We start from the raw sequence: 23471 nt of genomic DNA on the forward strand, positions 1-23471 counted from the left end.
AGTTGTTACTCCCTTTATCATCCACTGTGTGGTTCCCTCCCTGTGGGGAGGTGAACCTCCCTGTTTGGTTAATTCTACCTGAAGTACATTTAATCTATGGACCTTGTGATTCCCTACTTTTAAGGTGAGGAAAATGTTTTAGAGTGGGCCAGGATGATTGTCCCTGGGTCTCTAAGCTAGGACAGGGTGGCTGTCGTAAAGGTTGTAATGCTAGACAGGGATGCTGTCTGAGCAGGGCTAGAGCAGGACAAAAAAGGGGGTTCTGTCCTACTTGGGCTAGAACAGGGCAGGATTGCTGTGCCAAGGGCTCTACATAAGAACAGGTTTGCTGTCCCAAGGTGTTCGGATTAGTTCAGGGATGCTGCACTAAAGTTTCTCTGGGAGGGCTGAAGGGTTGCTCCAAGTTTTGTAAGACAGGGCAGGTTTGCTGTTCTGTCTTAAGTTCCTTACAGAGGGGTATTTCTAGTGCACTACTCACCTGTGAGACCTCACGGGTGAGTAGTGTGCTTTACAAATTCCTGACTGATTGATTGAATGACCCTTGGGAGCTCAGCTGTGGCAGCATTTTGCTCCTGTGGCACAGGCTCCACCCTGGGGGTGGTATCCTTCCTCAAAGGAATGGGATCCTTGGTGGGAGGGTGGGCAGGGGATAATTTGAAATCCTGCAGGCCTGTGTTCTTAGGAGTGTCCTGGGCCATTATTTCAGGCTCGAGGGCTCCTTCCCTAATTTGCTTTTTAGTCTCTTTTGAGATTAAAGGAAGCAATTGTTTGGAAATACCCAGCATGGATGCATGGGTAAGGAACTCCACCTTAGCCCAATCTGAGGTCTCTAGGTAATTTTTCTTAGAGACACTCAACAGGTAAGCTAGGTGAGACTCCCACCTGTTTAGGACCAGTAACTCCAACCCAGCTAAGTTGTACTACAGCTAGGGGGAAGGACTTAGTGGAGTTGCTGACATCAGTGACTTGGTACTATGACCAAGTAGGTGTTGTGCAGGTGACATTCTGCGTTTTTTCTGCACACATAGCACCAAGGCTTTTTACTGTGTGCAGGAGAAGATGTTTTATTCCCACCACAGAGGAGTTTTGTGGACCTGATGAGGAGTCTTTACTTTTATCTTTGTCCACACCTTTGTCCTGAGACTTACCTTTCTTCTTTTTCTTAGCTTTGTCGCTCCCTGTGTGAGCCTTCCTGCTTACCCTTGTTTTGACCCATTTGTATGTTTTCTTTCCCAATTTTTGGGGAGGTCAGATCTGAGTTTACCAAGTATTGGTGCAACAAATCAGACACACAATTGTTCAAAATATGCTCTCTCAATAGTAAATTCTACAAGCCCTCATAGTCAGACACTTGGCTGCAATGTAACCAGCCTTCCAAAGCTTTCACAAAACAGTCCATAAAGTCTACCTAATCCTGTGAGAACTCTTTTCCGGTCTCCCTGAACTTTATTCTGTATTGGTCAGTGGTGAGACCAAAGCCATCTAAGAGTGCAGTTTTGAGAATAGTGTAATTGTCTGCATCCTCTTCCCTGACAGTGAGAAGTCTATCCCTCCCCTTGTCAGAGAAGGACAACCAGAGGATAGCAGCCAACTGCCTTTGAGGGACCCTCTGAACTTTACAGGCCTTCTCAAGTGCAGCAAACCACTTATAGATGTCATCCCGCACCTTGTATGAGAGAACAATTTTGTGCAGGTGTCTGGAATCAAAGGAGCCCTCCCTGACTCTGTAATCCCTGAAGCCTGAGCTGCTGCCACCAGGGTGTGTTAGCCCCAACCCCTGCCTCTCTCTCTTCACTGCCAAGGCCATCCTATGTAGGGCTAGCTGTTGCTGCCTCAGCCTGGCCTCCTACAGTCTCAGTTTCCTGACCTCCCTATCTATAGAGCCATTTCCTGGAGTTGTGCAGTGTGATTGTCGTAGTTTGACTCTTGCTCTAGGCAAGACTGCTGGTTCAAGGATGACAGTACTTATGTTTGTAGATGACTATGCCTGTCCTACAACAAGTCACAACTGTTGTCCCAACACTCCCGGCTCACAAGCAGCACCTCACCAAAACCCAGACAGTAAAAGGTGATTTGTGACAGCCTTTACACATGGACTCAAGAGTGTGACATCTCAGGGAGTGTTGTGGTTAAACGGAGATTACCCCTTTCTCACATTAACAACATGTCTCAATCAAACACAGGCAATGAAGGAGATGCAGTAAAAGTTTTAATAGGTTTTTATTAACAATACTGCAATCTACGACAAATTGCATGGGCTGGAATGATTAGCATAATGAACAATGCAAGGAACAGAATTGTGAAAATGGGAGTCATCAGTACAAAGACCCCCACCATCTTGCAATAACTGGAAATTACATGAGAGATGAACTATGTCATAATACCCTAGCATGATAAACCTATCCCCTAACCTAAAGAGAGCTAGGTATGATAAACGTAATCTGCCAATGTGGTATCTATGAGAGCCCCCAACCCTCGTTACCTTGAAATAAGGTCTCTAGCTCCGACTCCGTGTGGACATGAAGACTGGGTCAATGTCAAGGCGACGTGCAGCATCAATAGCAGCGATGGCATCTGGTTGAAATCCCTCTGACTATTTATCGGTGTGAGATGTATTCATACAGATCTGACCGGACCCCTGACGTAGGCCTGTTCCCAAACAATAGGTAACAAGTTATGCTTGGGACAGCAATTAATATAAACAATTCCCTCGAAAGCGTACAAGAGGGAAAGTACCTAAAGTGAATATCTTCAGCTTTTTTATCTTTGTCGCTTGATAGTGACACTTTAGCGCAGTGGCACTGATAACATGCAACTAAAACATTGGCCTAACTAGAAACAATGCAGCCATCTTGAAAGATATAATTAAATGAATGCGCTAAAACATAGCAAACTAAGTAGGGTAAAAGTCCCTGGGTGACAGGGACACAAGCCTATAAGCCAGAGGGCTAAGCTAACTCCTGGTTCCCATTAAAACAAGATAGGATTCACTACACCCACCCCATTGCTGTAACAATGGATGACGCCACCGAAGGTGAATGAATCCAAGCAAAAAAGTGCTCTGGACGAAAACAAGTTAAATCATTAAAAACTAGCTAAAAACTTGTATTTAAAAACTTGTTAAAAAATAATAGCTAAAAACATACAAAGAGATATTGGCCCTCATTATGACATTGTCAGTAAATGCCGCTTACCGCCGTAGTGACGGCCACCAACATACCGCCACACTGGCGAATATCATTGCCATATTATGACACACACACACCAATCCGACAGAAAACCACCAATACACAAATCTGCCAGACCAAAGGTCAGTGGAAAAGTGGCAGTCCCAAAACCCACACTTACACCCACAGAACAACGCCCATCACATTATGATCCACGAATCACCACGGCGGACATTCAACGGCGCTAAACCATTGGTGGTACATACCGCTGCGCTCACAATGGAAACCCACAGACAAAACAACACCACATTGGCAATGTCAAACAACACACACCTGACACCCATACACACACCACACCCACACACCCATACCACTATAAAACACACACCCACATTACTCACATTACCCACAACCCCTTACGAATACACATCATTGCCACCAGACTGACACCAAGACCACTGACACAACTAGACACAGACACCACTCACACCCATACACCCCCTCACTCACTCCACATCACACACACCCAAAAAATGACCCAACACATCCTCACCAACACACATCACATAACACCCATGGCACCACAAAGGAACCCCCTTTTCACTGAGGAGGAGTTAAGGGTCATGGTGGAGGAAATCATCAGGGTAGAGCCACAGCTATTTGGAGCACAGGTTCAGCAGATATCAATAGCAAGGAGGATGGAGCTATGGGGGAGAATCGTGGACAGGGTCAACGCCGTGGGACAGCACCCAGGAACAAGGGACGATATAAGGAAGAGGTCGAATGACCTACGTGGGAAGGTACGTTCCATAGCAGCAAGGCACCATCTCGCCATACAGAGAACTGGCGGTGGACCCCCATATCCTCCCCACACCTCACAGCATGGGAGGAGCAGGTACTGGCATTACTGCATCTTGAGGGACTGGCTGGAGTCGGAGGAGGACTGGACACTGGTAAGTCAACTTTAACAATTATCACCCCCCATACTTGCATGCCATCATACCCCCTTACCCTCACTCCCATCACTCCACTCCATCCCACACACTCCACCATCACATCACACTAATCCCAATGCCAAGCCTTGCATGCTGTACCAATACATGGACACCCCTACCAACCCTGCATGGATACTCATCACCAAAGCATGCACAGCATAGGGAAACTATCATACCCACTATACAACAACATACACAAGCAAAAGCTGGCAGGGGAACTACAACCATAGATGGGAAGCTACAGAAGTGCAAATGTCAGACACCTGAAGCATAATACATCTTTTACATTCCCACAGGTACACCAGCCAATGTCACTGTAGAGGAGGTGCCACCACTATCCAGTCCCCCAACAGAAGAGGTCCACAGTGATGACAGTAACTCTGGACTTCTGGATCTGGACGATCTATCTGGCCTATCAGGGATCACTGGACAGTCGGTCACCCAAACCCAGTCACAGACCACCACAGAGCCTCCCCCATCAGGAACCAACACCAAAGCACCCACTCAGCGTTCCCACACCTCTGTCCCCAGGACACGTCAATCAGCAGTGTGCTCACCTGTACAGGGACCCCAGGCCACAACTCATACACAAGACGATTGGGGACCTGGGGTCAGTAGCAGTGGGCACACCGTTCAAGGGACAGAGGCACAGGCCAACAGGGACACTGGGAGGACTGCTGTGCGCCAGGGGGAGGACAGGACCAGGGAGCCGAGTCTCCAGAAGGCACTCTCAGAGATCCTGGGAGCCTACCAACATTCCCAGGACACGATGGGCCAGATCCTAGACAACGTGGAGGAGAACAGGTGGATGCAGGAGTGGCAGTATTAGGGGATCAGGGAGGACTTACCCTGATCTCCATAGCAGGGGTGCAGGCAGACATGACCAACATCATGAGGGAGGCAACAGCACACTAGCGGGCCCCTACCACTAGCCAGTCATATGAACAGCCCTCCACTTCCGCTGCCGCTTGTGGCCAGGAGGCCCCGCCACAGGACCCACAGGCCACCAGCACCCCTCCCCCTGCAGAAGGTGAACCACCCCACAAATGTTCCTTGCGACCCAGACAAAAGCATGAGACACTTGCCAAGACCACTGCCAGGAAATGAGACTCTAATGATTGTCCCCTTTGTGTCCCTCTCAATCAACTTGTCCACCTTGAACTGCCAGTGCTCCCCTTCTATGTCCCCATGGATAATGCACCTATGCTACAAATAGACTGGAACAATACCCTGGGCTTTCCTCCATCATCACCCCATTCCATTGCACTTTACCCTCTAGATTTTAGCACTACAATAAACACCCTTGGATAATAATCGACTACTAGTATTTCATGTATTGCAAATTTGTATTGATTTCTACAGCTACAATTATTGCAAATGAACTGTACATAGAATTAACATAGAATTAATGACCTGTAGCTGGCTGTCATGATCACACCAGGAGAATGTGTTATTTCACCAACATCTGCAAAATGATTATCCAGAGGTAACAGTAAGTAGAGCATAGAAGTGGGTAATGACAGCATGCCAATGCCACACAGAATACACCATTAGTCATAGATATGTAAACTTGCACTGTTTCGCCTGTGTGTCATTGGAAGTACTGACATATCACAGATATTCTGTTGTCCACATCCTCATCCTCTGCCTCCTCATCCTCACTGTCCTCAGGGTCCACTGCTGCCACAGGGGCATCTCCAGTCTTCTCCTCCTGCAGAAAAGGTACATGGTGTCTGAGGGCCAGGTTTTGCAACATGCAGCATGCCAATACTATCTGGCAGACCTTCTTAGGTGAGTAGCACAGGGATCCACCTGTCAGATGGAGGCACCTGAACCTGGCCTTCAGGAGGCTAAAGGTCGTTTCAATGATCCTTCTGGTTCACCCATGTGCCTCATTATAACGTTCTTCTGCCCTTGTCCTGGCATTCCTCACAGGGGTCAGCAGTCATGATAGATTTGGGTAACCAGAGTCACCAGCACATATTGAGGGACAACATTTAGCCACACACTATCCCATATGGTCAACACCATAGGCATACACCATCCTATACTGGATGGGAACCAGGGCTCCCCTATTAGCCACACCCTGTGCCTTTGTAGCTGGCCCATCACATTTGAGATGCTGCTAATCCTCAGGACAAAGGCATCATGCACTGGCCCAGGATACTTAGCATTCACGTGGGAGATGCACTGGTCCGCCAAGCACACCATCTGCACATCCATGGAGTGAAAACTCTTAAGATCTCTGAACACCTGTTCATTCTGTCTGGGGGGGGTACAAATGCTATACGTGTTCCGTCAATTGCCCCAATTATGTTGGGGATATGTCCCATTGCATAAAATCCGGCCTTCACAGTAGCCAAATCCTCAACCTGGGGGAAAACAACGTAGCTGCACATGTGTTTTATCAGGGCGGACAACACTCTTGTTAGCACGTTTGAGAACATTGGCTGTGACTTTCCTGCTGCCAAGCCCACTGTCACTTAGAAAGAACCAGTTGCCAGGAAATGAAGCACTGATAGCACTTGCACAAGAGGGGGGATCCCAATGGGGTGACGGATAGCAGATATCAGGTCAGGCTCCAGTTGGGCACACAGCTCTGTGATTGTAGCCCTGTCCAGTCTATAGGTGAGTATTATGTGCCTGTCCTCCAGTGTAGCCAAGTCCACCAGGGGTCTGTACACTGGCGTATGTCTCCATCTCCTATTCATCTGCAGCAGTAGGTATCTAAGGGACACAAGAGTGAGTAGGCTGTCACAAACTAAACAATGGAGCCACAACAGCAGTCTGAAATGTGCAAACATGTCATGGGATAGTGTAAGTAGTGAAGTATGTGCCTATTTATCCTGTGACGCAGCAATAATCAATAGGCCTGTTCACCGCCCCTGAAATGGTGACCGCCTGTCCTGTATGGAGGGACAGGTGGAAGTGAGGTAATGCTGCTGACGTTGTGTGCCCTGCTGATAGGCGGTCGTGAACCGCCATGCAATTCCTCATTGGTTAATATTGGGCCCTATGGGTTACAGTGACCAATGGGGATCTACGCAGGCAGTGACTGCATGCACCGCCGTGGATGTGACCGCCATTTCCAATCTGATTCCTCACTTGATTCCTGACCTTTCATAGGAGAGGGCCTACACTGCATGTGCTGCTGTGACCTGGGTCTGGAACCTACCATGGCACGTGTGACCGGGGAAAGGGCCCCAGGCTTCACTTCAGAGAAGTTGGAGCGACTGGTGGGTGGGGTCCAACCCCAGTACAGACTGTTGTATGGGCCACCACACCTTGTGCACGATGCATGTGGCATGAATGTTTGGAGTTGTGTGTGAAGGCCTCGTGTAAGGATGGTGGGTGGATGTCCTGTTGGCGGGGTACATGTTTTGGGCTGGGCTATGTGTGTGCCACTGGTGATGCAAACGGGAATGGTGGGCCATTTGTGTGATAGTCTGGACTGTTTGTCTAACGCTGTTCTCATGTCTGTATTGCCTCTGCAGGTCAACGCCCATCAAAGAATGGATTATGGCATGCCATCGCCAAGGAGGTGCGGACCCTGGGGATCGATGGCAGGCAGAGCACCCACTGCATCCCAGAGGACCCTGGAGGCAGAGTCCACCGACGATGAGGGAACCAGTGGGACGGAGGGCAAGTGGAGCACCACGGCAGAGACCGTACGGGACAACACAGACTCTGATTCCTCCTCTGATGGGAGCTCCCTGCTGGTGGCAGACACCTATGTGACCACTCCAGCTGCAGGTACAGCCACCACCTCCGTACCATCACCACCCTCCCAGTAGCCCCTCAGCGAGTTGCCCATGCCCGCTCACCCAGGAGGCTGGGCATCTGCTTTGCCCCAGGCACCTCAGGCCCTGCCCCAGTGAGCCCTGCTGCCCTGAGTGAGGAGGCTATTGACCTCCTGAGATCCATCTCTGTAGGGCAAACAACCATTGTGAATGCCATCCATGGGCTTGCAGCACAGATGCAGCAATCAAATGCATTCCTGGAGGGCATTCACAGTGGATTGGCGGCCCAACAGAGATCGATCCAGGCTCTGGCCTCTTCTCTGATGGCAGCCATTCTCCCTGTTTCAACCGTCCCCCCTCCAACTTCCACTTCCCAGTCCCATTCTCCTCAACTCCAACCCATCCCAAGCACACAGCCAGACAAGCATTCACACAAGACAACACTCAAGAGTGTCACAGGCAAACACAAGCCTCCACTGTTGGAAACGGTGGGAGGACCTGAGATGCTGGGCATGGGAGACCGCTGAGGCCCAGCTGTGGATGGCCTCCCAACAAGGAAGGGGTGCCCGTCAGACCCCGACCCCCCTGGATTGCCCGCATACTGGCGGTGGCGTACCCTGAGCGGACTGGGCGCTTGAGGGCATCACAGCAGCCACAAGGGGTGAGTACAGTGGCTATCATCACAATTTACCGCTGGTGGGGTGGTGTCCGGATGGTGGTTGTGTGTCAGTGGGTGCTCCTTGGCCAGGCCAGACATAGCAGCGTAGGTCCTCCGAAGGGTAAGGGTTTGAATGTGAAATATAGTTTACCTACATTGTTAGTACTCATTCCTGGCTGAGCAGGAGCCTCCCACAACCACCACCACAGTGCAGCCATCAGAGGGTGCAGGGGCTGAGCAGGAGCCTCCCACAGCCACCAACACAGTGCAGCCATCAGAGGGTGCAGGGGCTGAGCAGGAGCCTCCCACAACCACCACCACCGTGCAGCCATCACCGCTGGCGGGCACCATGTAGTCCACCCTCCAGGGGCTACTGCGCGGGCTGACCCCTCCAGAACCAGTGGGTAAGACACCCACTCCAGGGACTGTGGCCTTGCACTCCCCAGGACAAAGAGCACAGGGCATGTTGCCCCCTCCAAAACCAGTGGGCAAGACACCCACTCCAGAGACTGTGAGCTTCCACTCCCCAGGACAAAGCAATGGGCATGTTGCCCCCTCCAGAACCAGTGGGCAAGACACCCACTTGAGAGACTGTGGCCTTGCACTACCCAGGACAAAGAGCACAGGGCATGTTGCCCTCTCCAGAACCAGTGGGTAAGACACCCACTCCAGAGACTGTTGGCCTTGCACTCCCCAGGACAAAGCAATGGGCATGTTCCCCCCTCCAGAACCAGTGGGCAAGGCACCCACTTGAGAGACTGTGGCCTTCACTCCCCAGGACAAAGCAATGGGCATGTTGCCCCCTCCAGAACCAGTGGGCAAGACACCTACTCGAGAGACTGTGGCCTTGCACTCCCAAGACAAAGAGCACAGGGCATGTTGCCCCCTCCAAAACCAGTGGGCAAGACACCCACTCGAGAGACTGTGGCCTTGCACTCCACAGGACAAAGAGCACAGGGCATGTTGCCCTCTCCAGAACCAGTGGGTAAGAAACCCACTCCAGAGACTGTGGCCTTGCACTCCCCAGGACAAAGCAATGGGCATGTTGACCCCTCCAGAACTAGTGGGCCAGACACCCACTTGAGAGGCTGTGGCCTTCACTCCCCAGGACAAAGCAATGGGCATGTTGCCCCCTCCAGAACCAGTGGCCAAGACACCTACTCGAGAGACTGTGGCCTTGCACTCCCCAGGACAAAGAGCACAGGGCATGTTGCCCTCTCCAGAACCAGTGGGTAAGACACCCACTCCAGAGACTGTGGCCGTGCACTCCCCAGGACAAAGCAATGGGCATGTTGACCCCTCCAGAACCAGTGGGCCAGACACCCACTTGAGAGACTGTGGCCTTCACTCCCCAGGACAAAGCAATGGGCATGTTGCCCCCTCCAGAACCGGTGGGTAAGACACACACTCAAGAGACTGTGGCCTTGCACTCCCCAGGACAAAGAGCACAGGGCATGTTGCCCTCTCCAGAACCAGTGAGTAAGACACCCACTCCAGAGACTGTGACCTTCCACTCCCCAGGACAAAGCAATGGGCATGTTGTCCCCTCCAGAACCAGTGGGCAAGACACCCACTTGAGAGACTGTGGCCTTGCACTCCCCAGGACAAAGAGCATAGGGCATGTTGCCCTCTCCAGAACCAGTGGGTAAGACACCCACTCAAGAGACTGTGGTCTTGCACTCCCTAGGACAAAGCAATGGGCATGTTGACCCCTCCAGAACCAGTGGGCCAGACACCCACTGGAGAGGCTGTGGCCTTCACTCCCCAGGACAAAGCAATGGGCATGTTGCCCCCTCCAGAACCAGTGGGCAAGACACCTACTCGAGAGACTGTGGCCTTGCACTCCCCAGGACAAAGAGCACAGGGCATGTTGCCCTCTCCAGAACCAGTGGGTAAGACACCAACTCCAGAGACTGTGGCCTTGCACTCCCAAGGACAAAGCAATGGGCATGTTGACCCCTCCAGAACCAGTGGGCCAGACACCCACTTGAGAGACTGTGGCCTTCACTCCCCAGGACAAAGCAATGGGCACGTTGCTCCCTCCAGAACCAGTGGGTAAGACACCCACTCAAGAGACTGTGGCCGTGCACTCCCCAGGACAAAGAGCACAGGGCATGTTGCCCCTTCCAGAACCAGTGGGTAAAACACCCACTCCAGAGACTGTGGCCTTGCACTCCCCAGGACAAAGCAATGGGCATGTTGCCCCCTCCAGAACCAGTGGGCAAGACACCCACTCCAGAGACTGTGGCCTTGCACTCCCTAGGACAAAGCAATGGGCATGTTGCCCCCTCCAGAACCAGTGGGCAAGACACCCACTCGAGAGACTGTGGCCTTGCACTCCCCAGGATAAAGAGCATAGGTCATGTTGCCCTCTCCAGAACCAGTGGGTAAGACACCCACTCAAGAGACTGTGGCCTTGCACTCCCTAGGACAAAGAGCACAGGGCATGTTGCCCCCTCCAGAACCAGTGGGTAAAACACCCACTCGAGAGACTATGGCCTTGCACTCCCTTGCCCCCTCCAGAACCAGTGGATTTGTTCCTGCATCCGGCTGAGGTGCTTCCCCACTCCTCCTGAGGTACCTGCCTATTTGACAACTAATGCCCCTGCAGTGTTCTATCCGGATTGGTGCAGGATTCAAGTGAGGCCTTGGACTCTGCCCTGTGGCCATGTGGGCCCTTTGAACTATGAACTGGGCAGTGTCTGTTTTTTATACAAGTGTACATTTCTGTTTCATGGCCATATCGGATTGTTTATTTTATTGTTGGACTGAATACAATCACTTTCGTCAATTCCTGTTGTCCTTGCATTATTCTGCAGATTTTCGTGGGCAAATTGTTTTTTTAATACATCTGGTTGTGTTTTTGGTGTGTGTGTGTTGTGCATGTGTGTGTCACTCTTGTTTTCCTCCCACCCTCCCTTGTGTGCTAGGCGGCTATACTCACCATCGTCGTCTTCGCTGGCGTTGGGATTCCAGGTGGAGCATAACGTAGAAAATCATTGGAAAGACTTGCAGTTCGGGTTCCATGGCAGCGTGCTTCTTCCCTGTGTCTCCAATGGTGAGTCCTTTCACTTCTGTGATGTGTTTCCGCCAGGCTTTTGATGGCGTTGGTACCGCCCCGGAAAAGGTGGCAGATTCGTGTGTCAAAATATGATGGGTGGAACTTTGTCTTCTGCCTGGCTGTAGGCCGATACCGCTGTGGTGGGTGTTGTTTCCACCCTGGTGGTTGATGTAGTACATTGGCTGTCTATCGGAGATATCACCGCCATGGTCATTATTTGGCAGTATTTACCGTCAGTCTGTTGGCAGTGTTACCGCCACTTTATCACCCACCGCCAGGGTCGTAATAAGGGGCATAATGTTGACCATGACAAGCACAGCAGGCCAAAGTTAAAAGTCAGTCTTTGAATTTAGGATTAGAAGCCAATCATCAAATTTATTTAACAGTAGTCATGATCTTGAAGAGAATCTTTGAAGTCATTAAATGGCAAGGCCCTCAGAAAGGAGGCCACATCGTCAGATGTTAGATCAATGACAGGATAGGCAGATGGATCCACGGAGCAGTAGTGTCTGTCAGTCCCTTGAGCAGGACCTCCTGCAGGGGCGGTACTCTCCACAGTGCCAAAGAGAGCCAGATCATTCACCAAAGGTGACCTAGCGATCCAGCCTTAGTATCAAGGGGCACAGCCGTGAATTAACCCTCATCGGGGACATCAACAGTGCTTGGTCCACAGGAGGCACTTGCGTAACAGTAAGGCACACAGTAGGCAAATGTTCGAAGAGGCACCAAGCGCAGTGAAAGACTGGCTGCACACACCACAGGGCTGGTCTGAATGACCATGACCAATCACGCTCCAACTCTTCCAGCAACGGAGCATTAAAGACCGGCACTATGCGTTCACGGCACAGCTGGGCTGGTGGTAGTGGCTCCATTACTCCACTTAGCTGGAAAGACACAACCACTGCGAATCAGAACCAACAGCATTAGTATTCCACCTATTAACTCCAAAAGTATTGGAAAGCCGCCAAACACACTTGAAAAGAGTGAATGGATGGCTGACGGAATGACTCAGAAGACAGTCTGGAAGTGGACACAAATCCAGACCTGACAGCCTTAAAGAAATGGACAAGCCATGTAGTGCTCAAGGCTTCTGGGTACCAGCTTTCCAAAGTGCTTGGGAAAGTTCGTATTTAATAGGGAATTCTATCTCGGCTGATGATCTTGCTATCTGGAGAGCAAAAAGTCTCTCTAGCTGAAGTCCACGCTACTTGTTTTTGAAACAGTAGCGCCTTTAGTCAGCTCAGCTTGTCATAATTTATATTAGCAGTATCAATGTGTGGGCACATGTCTGCTGCTCTTAACCCTTGTGTGGGGGGAATAAAACATGTCCACAACACATTACGACCTTAGAAACTGAGATTGCATAGTCAATTCCAGGTCGCATACCACAACAGCTTTGGTCGCTCAGCACCACATAACTCCATTTGAAAGTACATGAAATGCTGGTCGAATCAAAGGGACAGGAGTACCCTTCAGAAAACAGGCCAAGTTTGCGACCCTCGCATTGCAAAGGCCGGGAAGTGACACCTGCTTGCAGTTCATTGAATGACTAACAGTAGTCTCACATTCGCTTCCGCTAAGAAAGACCTCTGTTTCGCCGTTCAAACATATATATTCAAAGGGCAACTCCCACTATTCTTTAATGTAGCTATCGCCTAGCCCTCGTATCTGCCCACGGCAAGTGTTTCAGGCATTTAAAAAAACTAATAGCTATAGGCTAGTTCAGTGGTTCCCAACCTGTGGTCCGGGGACCCCTGGGGGTCCACGAAGCATCCTCAGGGGGTCTGCGACCCCTTATAAAATTAAATAATATTAACAAATTAGATCCCCAGCTTTCAGTAATGACTCAGTAGGGGGGCCCCGGATTCCAATAATGATTCAGTGGGGGTCCCCGGGTTCAAGTAATGATACAGTGGGGGTCCACAGAAGTCAAAAGGTTGGGAACCACTGGGCTAGTTAATAATGCCATGTAAAAGCCATATCGTAGATGGACTTTCTGCAACAGTAAAAGGCAACTTCTCTAACTTTTCTATATGAAGCATGGTGAAACTAGCCTCCCTCTTAGCCATTGTCTGTTGTTCCTTGGATAAACTAAAAGCAGCAAACTAGTAACTACCGTTAATGTACTTCCATGGAACGTGGCAGTTTTTAAAAGTTTGTAATGTCCAACGTAACTGCATGATGGAACTCAGCTGACTTTGTCCATGATATAAAAGGGACATGTCTGTCTGAATTATATCAATCGCATACAACACTATGGCCCTCATTACAACCCTGGTGATAAAGTGGCGGTAAAACCACCAACAGGCTGGTGGTAACTACTGCCAAATTATGACCATAGCGTAAAGATCTCCGATAGACAGCCAATGTACCACACCGACCGCCAGGGCGGAAACAACAGCCACCACGGCGGTAGCCGCCTACAGCCAGGCGGAAGTCAATGTTCCACCCACCATATTATGACATTCCAAACTTCCACCTTTTCCGGGGCGGTACCAACAACATCAAACGCTTGGCGGAAACAGACCTCAGAAGGGAAAGGACTCACCATTGGAGACATAGGGAACAACCACGCCACCATGGAGCCCGAACTGCATGTCTTCCCCATGATTTACTACGTGCTGCTCCACCACAAACACCAACGCCGGTGAAGACGACAGTGAGTACAGCCGCTTAGCACACATGGGAGGGAGGGAGGAAAACGACAGTGACACACACACGCACCACACACCCCCCAACACCATATACACAATCAGCTGCATTACTAAAACATTTTACCACGTACCTCAGATGAAAAATGCAAGGACAAAACAATTTTGAAAAAGTGAATGCAATGAGAGTAACACATCAAGATAAATAAGGGGCAGATGTAGGTAGAAAGCAATTTGCGAGTTGCAAATTGCGAGTCCTTCCGACTCGCAATTTGCAACTCGCAAATTGGTATGCAGAAAGGTGTCTCGGACACCTTCTGTGACACGCTATGGGGTCACAAAGACCCACCTCATGAATATGCATGAGGTGGGTCGCAGTTTGCGACCCCATAGCGAGTCTAGGCACTCACGGGGATGGTGGCCTGCTGGAGACAGCAGACCACCATGTCCGTGACTGCTTTTAAATAAAGCATTTTTTTTTTCTCTTTGCAGCCCGTTTTCCTTAAAGGAAAACGGGCTGCAAAATGAAAAAAATACCGAAACCTTTTGTTTTGTTTTTTTTCAGAGCAGGCAGCGGTCCATAGGACCACTGCCTGCTCTGAAAAAATTATTTTGTAATCATTCACAAAGGGGAAGGGGTCCCATGGGGACCCCTTCACAATTTGTGAATGTTTGGTAACTGCGAGTTGATTTGCGACCGCTTTCACGGTCACAAAGCAACTCTACATCGCGGTGCGAGTCGCAAATAGGAAGGGAACACCCGGTTCCGACTCGCAAAATGTGTTTCTGCATCGCGTGCGGGCATTAGCGCCTCGCAAACAGCGTTTTTCGACGTTTGCGAGGCGCTAATGCCTTGCTACATCTGGCCCCTAAGTGAGGCAAGATAATAGATATATACATATGCACACAAAAAAGGACACAGCCCAGCCGACAATGTACATAGTCCACATGGCCACAGGCCAAAGTCCAAGGCCACATATATCAACATGGAAAGAACACTGCAGGGGCATAATTTGGGAAATAGGCAGGCACGTCATTGGGACGGGGGACAGGCGAGCACCTCAGACAGGAGATGGAGCAAGACCTCTGGTTCTGGAGGGGGCAACATGCCCTGTGCTTGGTCCTGGGAAGTGCAAGACCACAGTCTGTCAAGTTGGTGACTTACCCACTTGCTCTGGATGGGGCACACTGTCATGTGATTGGTCCTGGGGAGTGCAATGCCACAGTATCTCGAGTGGATGACTTGCCCACTTGCTCTGGAGGGGGCAACATGCCCTGTGCTTGATCCTGGAGAGTGCAAGGCCACAGTCTCTCAAGTGGGTGACTATCCTACTTGCTCTGGAAGGGACAACATGCCCTGTGCTTGATCCTGAGGAGTGCAAGGCCACAGTCTCTTGAGTGGGTGACTTGCCCTCTGGTTCCGGAGGGGGCATCGTGCCCTGTGCTCTTGATCCTGGGGAGTCTGGGTTAGGTGGGTATCTTACCCACAGGTTCTGGAGGGGACATGGTGCCCTGTGCTCTTGATCCTGTGGATTCTGGGTTAGGTGGGTGTCTTACCCACTGGTTCTGGAGGGGGCATCATGCCCAGTGCTCTTGATCCTGGGGAGTGCAAGGTCACAGTCTCTCAGGTGGGTGTTATACCCACTGGCTATGCAGGGGGCAGGCCGCACAGCAGCCCATGAGGGCAGGATTACATACCATCCACCGGCGGTGAAGGCTGCTTAGTGGTGGTGCTGCTGCTAGTGGGGGAGGCTCCTGCCCATCCCCTGCAACCTCGGACAGCTGCTCACTGGAAGGTAGTGGTGCTGCTGCTGGTGGGGGGAGTCTCCTGCCCATCCCCTGCAACCTCGGACGGCTGCTCACTGGAGGTGGTGGTGCTGCTGCTGGTGGGGGGAGGCTCCTGCCCATCCCTTGCAACCTCGGACGGCTGCACAACCATGGTTGTTGGTGGGGGCTCTGTCACGGTTCCTGCCCCAAGCCCCTTGCTCTTCCTGCCTGCTGTTGCTGGCTCCTTGCTCTTCCTGGCAGTTGGGGCAGGCTTCTTAGTCTTCCTGCCAGCTGTGTCAGGCTCCATTCCCTTCTTAGCAGCAGCTGGGGCAGTCTTCTTTGTCTTCCTGGCAGCAGCTGGGGCAGGCTCCTTTGTCTTCCTGGCAGCAGCTGGGGCAGGCTCCTTTGTCTTCATGGCAGCAGCTTGGGCAGGCTCCTTTCTCTTTCCGGCACCTGGGGCAGGCTCCTTTCCCTTGAGGCTGCCTGGTGCAGGCTCCCTCACCCTCAGGACATTAGCCCTGGATCATTTTCCGCCACAAGTGGATGTGGTGACGTCTGGGCCCGTGGATTGGGTGTATGAGGTGCTTGGCTGGGTTCTTCCCACCTGGCCAGAGGTACAGGACAGGGGGTAGGGGTGGGGCAGAGGTCAATGGTGGATAGAAACAGTTATTTAGGGACACTGGGGTGGGAAAAGGGAGAAGGTTTGGGAGTGGTTGTTGGAGTTGTCTGTCTACTGATTTTGGGTGCAGGTGCATGGGCTGGATGTTGTTGTGAGGGGGATGGCTGTTGAGTGTCTGAGTGCTTGCGTTTGTGTACCTTAGGGGGGGTGGGGGCAGACACAGTGGGAGAGGACACAGGGGACATGTGCATGGCTTTTGTGGAGGTGTCTGCCAGTGAGGTGTGTGTTCTGCTTGGTGTGGTGGTGATGCTGGTAGTGGATGATGATGTAGTGCATTCAGGTGTGAGTGTAGACAGAACTGGGTGGGAGGTGGAGGAAGAGCAGGAGGGGGAGACAGTGGAAATAGTGGATGTTGGTATGTCTGCATCTGGATGGTATGTGTGTGAGTGCCTGTGGGATGAAGTGTGGTGCTTGTGCTTGCCTGTACCACTCTTGTGGGTTGTCTTGTGTGCATGCTTGTCTGCCTGTGTGCTTGGGATAGGTTGGGGTTGAGGAGAATGGGACTGGGAAGAGGAAGTTGGAGGGTGGAAACAGGGGCAATGGCTGCCATCAGAGAGGAGGCCAGATGCTGGATCGATCTCTGTTGGGCTGTCAAGCCAGTGTGAATGCCCTCCAGGAATGCATTAGTCTGTTGCATCTGGGCTGCCAACCCCTGGATGGTATTCACAATGGTTGACTGCCCTACAGAGAGGGATCTCAGGAGGTCAATAGCCTCCTCACTCAGGGCAGCAGGGTTAACTGGGGCAGGGCCTGGGGCAAAGGAGATGCCCACCCTTCTGGGTGAGTGGGCACGGACAACTCGATGAGGGGCTGCTGGGAGGGCGGTGCCGGTTCGGGGGTGGCGGATGTACCTGTAGCTGGGGTGGTCACAGAGGTGTACGCCACCACCAGGAAGCTTCCATCAGAGGAGGTATCTGTGTCAGAACTGTCCCCTCCAGTCTACGCCGTGGTGTTCCCCTCACCCTCCGTCCCACTGGTGCCCTCAGCGCTGGTGGACTCTTTCTCCTGGGTCCTGTGGGGTGCAGCTTCCTCCATCGCCGGTGCCTCTGCTCCTCTGCCAGATGATGCTAATGCACCTAAGGACAGGATGACAAAAGAAGAAAGGGAGGGAGGGAGACAAAGGATACACAGGGTCAATGGCTGCACTAACACCACCGTTGGCGTACACAGCACCCTCACACACAGGGAACAGTCCTACGCAATATGCCATTGCACTGGTACAGAAATAGTTAGCAGTCAAGCCATGGGGAGGGGCACACACCGCCAAATGCAGCACACCTGGACCCACCCAGCCCTGACCAGTAAAGCTGGCAAAGATCACCATTGGCCACTGTAAACCATAGGATATAGGGGTTCATTACGACCTCGGCGGTCTTTTTGCAAGACCGCCGAGGGACCGCCGTGCCGAAGACCGCCTGTGCAGGCGGTTTGCCGCTCGGCGTATTATGACTGTTGGCTGCTCTCCGTCGTTATTCCGACGGAGAGCCGCCAACAGCCATACTTGCGGGCGGCGGGGAAGTGGAGGTTGCTCCACCGCCACGCCAACAGAACACCGCCCAGCGAATCACGTCCTGTGGATTGCCGTGGCTGTGTTCTGTTGGCGTGGAGGTGTCGGCGGAGCTGCCCCCATGGCACCCGTCCCCTCCCGGAGGATCGACGGAACAGGTAAGTCGATCATCCGTTAGGGGAGGGGGATGGGAGGTGTTTTGTGTTGTGTGCGTGCATGGGGGTGTGCGTGTGTGTATGTAGAGGGGGTGTGTGAGTGCGTGTATGCTTGCGGGGGTGTTGTGTGTATGGGAATGAGTGCGTGTATGGCTGTGGGTATGTATGGATGTGTGCGTGTATGTTTGAATGTGGGTGTGCGTGTCTGACTGTGTGTGTGGCTGTGGGCATGTATGTCGGGGTGTGTGTTGGTGGTGCCTGCATGCGTGTCGGGTGTGTGTGAGTAATGTTATGTTGGGGGTTGGGATGGGGAGGGGGGCCCTGCCACCTTTGGGGGGTGGCAGGGGTGGTGGGGGGTGTAGGGGAGGGAGTCGGGGTGGGGGGTGGGGGAGACCCCTATCAGTGCCAGGGAAAGAGTTCCATGGCACTGATAGTGCTTACTGCCATGGATTTCATGGCGGTTCAAACCGCTGGAAATCCACGGCGGTAAGCCAGGTCCAAATATCGCTGGCGGTATACTGACGGGCGCGGGGCTGGAGACCCAGGTCTCCAGCCCGGCGGTCGTTTCCGCCCTAGCGGGCGGGACGGAGAACCGGCGGATGACCATGGCGGTAACCGCCATGGTCATAATCCACCAAGGTAAGACCGCCAGCCTGTTGGCCGCCGTCCGCCAGGGTTGTAATGACCCCCATAATGTTATCCAATAAGGAGTTGCACTGCGGTTTCAGACCGCCTCCTGCAACAGCGCACAACATCAGCGGAATTACCTCACTTCTACCTGTCCCTCCACACAGGCGGATGCCATTTTGGGGGGGGGGGGGGACAGGCCCTGGATATTTGTTGAGTCACTGGTGAAATGTGGACATACTGGACAATTCACACGTACCCATTACAAGTTAACAGCATGCTAAGTTCTATTGTAGCCCCATTGTTCAGTTTGTGACTGGCCCTCACTCTTTGACGCATAGATTCCTACCGCTGCTGATGAGTAGGAGATGGAGACATACCCTCCTCACTCTTTGCCCCATAGATTGCTACCGCTGTGGATGAGTAGGAGATGGAGACATACACCCGTGTACAGACCCCTGGTGGGCTTGGCAACAATGGAGGACAGGCATATCATCATCACCTATAGACTTGACGAGGCCACAATCACAGAGCTGTGTGCCTAATTGGAGCCTGACCTAATCTCTGCTATCCGTCATCCTACCAGGATCCCCCTCATGTGCAAGTCCTATCTGTGCTCCATGTCCTGGCAACTGGCTCCTTCCAAGTGACAGTGGGCTTGGCAGCAGGAATGTCACAGCCAATGTTCTCAATAGTGCTGACCAGAGTGTTGTCTGTCCTGATTAAACACATGCGCAGCTACATCGTTTTCCCCCAGGTGGAGGATTTGGCCACAGTGAAAGCTGATTTCTATGCAATGGGACATATCCCCAACATTATTGGGGCAATTGATGGTACACATATTGCATTTGTCCTCCCCCAGGAAAATGAACAGGTGTTCAGAAAGAGCTTTCACTCAATGAATGTGCAGATAGTGTGACTGGCAGACCAGCACATCTCCCAGGCCAATGCAAAATATCCTAGGTCTGTGCATGATACCTTTATCCTGAGGAATAGCAGCATACCATATGTGATGGCTCTACTCCAGAAGCACAAGGTGTGGCTAATATGTGAGCCCTGGTTCCCACCCAGTGGATGTTGGTGTATAGGTATGGTGTGGGCCCTAAGGGTTCGTGTGCGGCTAACAGTTGTCCCTTGATATTAGCAGGTGACTCTGGTTACCCCAACCTCTCATGGCTACTGACGCCTGTGAGGAATCCTAGGACAAGGGCAGAGGAACATTACAATGAGGCACATGGGCGAACAAGAAGAATTATAGAGAGGACATTCAGCCTCCTGAAGGCCAGGTTTCGTTGCCTCCATCTAACTGATGGTTCCCTGTGCTACTCACCCAAGAAGGTCTTCCAGATCATCGTGGCATGCGGTATGTTGCACAACCTTGCCTTACGTCGCCAAGTACCTTTTCTACAGGAGGAGGAGGCTGGAGATGGCCGTGTGTCAGCAGTGGACCCTATGGACAGTGAAGATGAGGAGGCAGAGGATGAGGAAAACAGAAGTGCAATAATTTGTCAATACTTCCAATGACACACAGGTAAGACAGTGTAACTTAACATTTGATTGACAGTTTTGTGTTTGACATTGTCACTGGCAGGCTGATTTTCCCACTTCTATGGCCACTCACTGTACCCTTTGGCATCTCTATTTGCAAATATTTGTGATACACTATCGCTCTTGGTGTGTTGACTGCAGCCAACTACAGGTCATTCCTATGTATACATTACTGTACAGTTGATTTGCAATTTCTAAACCTTGTTAAACGAAGGCATACTTAAATCATTTGACATACTCCATACTTGTATTTTTCCAAAGGGTGTTTATTTAAGTGCTAAGAAGTAGAGGGGGGTGCAATGGGCTGGGGTGATGGTGGAGGAAAGTCCAGGATAGAGTCCAGTCTATTTGGATCACAGGTGCATTTTCCAAGGGGGCATAGGAAGGGGAGCAATGGCAGTTCAAGGTGGACAGGGTGACAGGGTGGGACACAAGGGTGACATTTAGGTGAGTCTTATTTCCTGGTGGGGGTCTTGGCAATGTTCTCTGGCTTCTGCCTGGATTGCAGGGAACGTTTGAGGGGTGGTTCTCCTTCTGCAGGGGTAGGGGTGCTGGTGGCCTGTTGGTCCTGTGGCGTGGCCTCCTGTCCACTAGCGGCAGCGGAGGTGGAGGGCTGTTCATTGGTTTGGCCAGTGTCAGGGGCCCCTTGGTGTGCCACTGCCTCCCTCATAGTGTTGGCCGTGTCTGCCAGCACCCCTGCAATGGTGACAAGGGTGGTGTTGATGTCCTTCAAGTCCTCCCTGATCCCAGGTACTGTCCCTCCTGCAGCCACCTGTTCTCCTGCATCTTGTCCAGTATCTGGCCCAGCATATGCTGGGAATGTTGGTATGCTCCCAGGAGCGCGGTGAGTGCCTCCTGGAGAGTCGGTCCCCTGGGCCTGTCCTCCCCCTGTCACACAGCAGTCCTCCCAGCTGCCCTGTTGTCCTGTGCCTCTGTCCCCTGAACCGTGTGCCCACTGACCCCAGGTCCCTGATCGTCCTGTGTTTGTGGGGTGTCCTGGGGTCCCTGTAGTAGTGGACACACTGCTGATTGACGTGTCCTGGGGACAGAGGTATGGGCCCGCTTGGTGGGTGCTGTGCTGGTGTTTCCTGGTGGGGGAGGCTCTATGGTGGTGTGTGACTGTGCTTGGGTAACTGACTGTCCGGAGATCCCTGATGGGCCAGGTTGGTCATCCAGATCCAGGCGTCCAGAGCTGCTGTCATCACTGTGGGGGACTGGATGTTGCTGGCACCTCCTCTCCAGTGACGTTGGCTGGGGGACCTGTGGGGATGTAAATGCAGTGTTATTGTTTCTGTGTGTGACATATTGTGCATGGGTGTGTTGCCCTCTATGGTTGTTATTACCCTGGCAGATTGGCCTTTGTGTGAGTTATTTGGTGGGCTAGGTGATTCTCTCTAGTGTGCATGCAGTGGTGATAGTTGTCCATGCAGGTCTGTAATGGGTGTCCATGCATTGGTGTTGCATGCAGGGCTTGGTACTGGGATGGGTGGGTTGTGATGGTGGGGTGTGTGGGAGGTGGTGGAGTGATGGGAGTGAGGGTGGGGGTTTGTGATGGCATGCAGGTGGGGGGGTGATAGTAATAGAGATTTGACTTAGCAGAGTCCAGTCCTCCTCCGACTTCTGCCAGGCCCTCAGGATGCATGATTGCCAAGACTTGCTCATCCTATGTTGTTAGTTGTGGGGGAGGAGGTGGGGGTCTACCGCCAGTCCTCTGTTCAGCTAGTTGGTGTCTTGCTGCCACAGACGCACCTTCCCCCGTAGGTCGTTCCACTTCTTCCTGATGTCATCCCTTGTTCTTGGGTGCTGTCCCACGGTGTTGACCCTGTCCGCGATTCTCCGCCATAGCTCCATCTTCCTAGCAATGTATGTCTGCTGCACCTGTGATCCGAATAGCTGTGGCTCTACCCGGATGATTTCCTCCACCATGACCCTTAGCTCCTCCTCTGAGAACTTGGGGTGTCGTTGTGGTGCCATGGGTGTAGTGTGAGTGGTGTGGGTGAGGGTGTGTGGGGTGATGTGTTGGGGTGTGTGATGTAAGGTGCGTGGTTGGTGTATAGGTGATGGTGGTGTGTGGCTGTGGCCTTGTCTGTGGTCTTGCTACCTCTCTTGTGCCAATTGTTTTTAGTTGTAAAGGGTTTTGGGTAATGTGTGTGTGTGTTTTTTATAGTGTTGTGGGTGTGGTGTGTGCATGTGTGTCAGGTGTGTGTAGTTTGACTTGTCCAATGTGGTGTTGTTTTGTATGTGTGTGTGTATTTTGAGGACGGCGGTATGTACCACCAATGGTTAGCGCCATTGAATGTCCGCCGTGATGATTTGTGGGTCATAATGTTGTGGGCGTAGTTCTGTTGGCATAACGGTGTGGCTTTGGATACCGCCAGTTTATCACTGACCTTTGGGCTGGTGGACTTGTGTGTTGCTGTATAGTGATGGATTGCTATGTGTGTGTCAGAATATGCTTGGTGGTTATCTGCCGCAGTGGTATGTTAGTGGCAGTCGGCATGGCGGTAAGCGGTACTTACCGAAAATGTCATAATGAGGGCCTAAATATTCATTAGAACAATGCAGGTCATACAAAGAGGTATTGTGAGGTCACTATTTTGAACACCATATAAAACAAATAAATCTTTAAAGAAAAAAATCAATAAAGGTAATTCACGATTTATGGCAATAGTACCATCTGTATGGCAGTGACAACAAGAGGTTATAACACTTATATATGTACAAATCCTAGTCTGGTATATATACACAACTCAGTGCCACAAAAATATATAGATTGTGATCCTTCCTTCTCCTATGTTCCACCAGTGCGCGTTTCGGTGGGACCGCGCAGCGGGAGCCACCTTCTTCAGGGCGCACAAGGTAGTACAATAGTAGTAGTATGTCAGTAGTGACTGCAACCCGGAACATAATCTATAG

This window comes from Pleurodeles waltl, chromosome 11 (assembly GCF_031143425.1).
Source record: "Pleurodeles waltl isolate 20211129_DDA chromosome 11, aPleWal1.hap1.20221129, whole genome shotgun sequence".
In the NCBI taxonomy this organism is placed as follows: Eukaryota; Metazoa; Chordata; class Amphibia; order Caudata; family Salamandridae; genus Pleurodeles; species Pleurodeles waltl.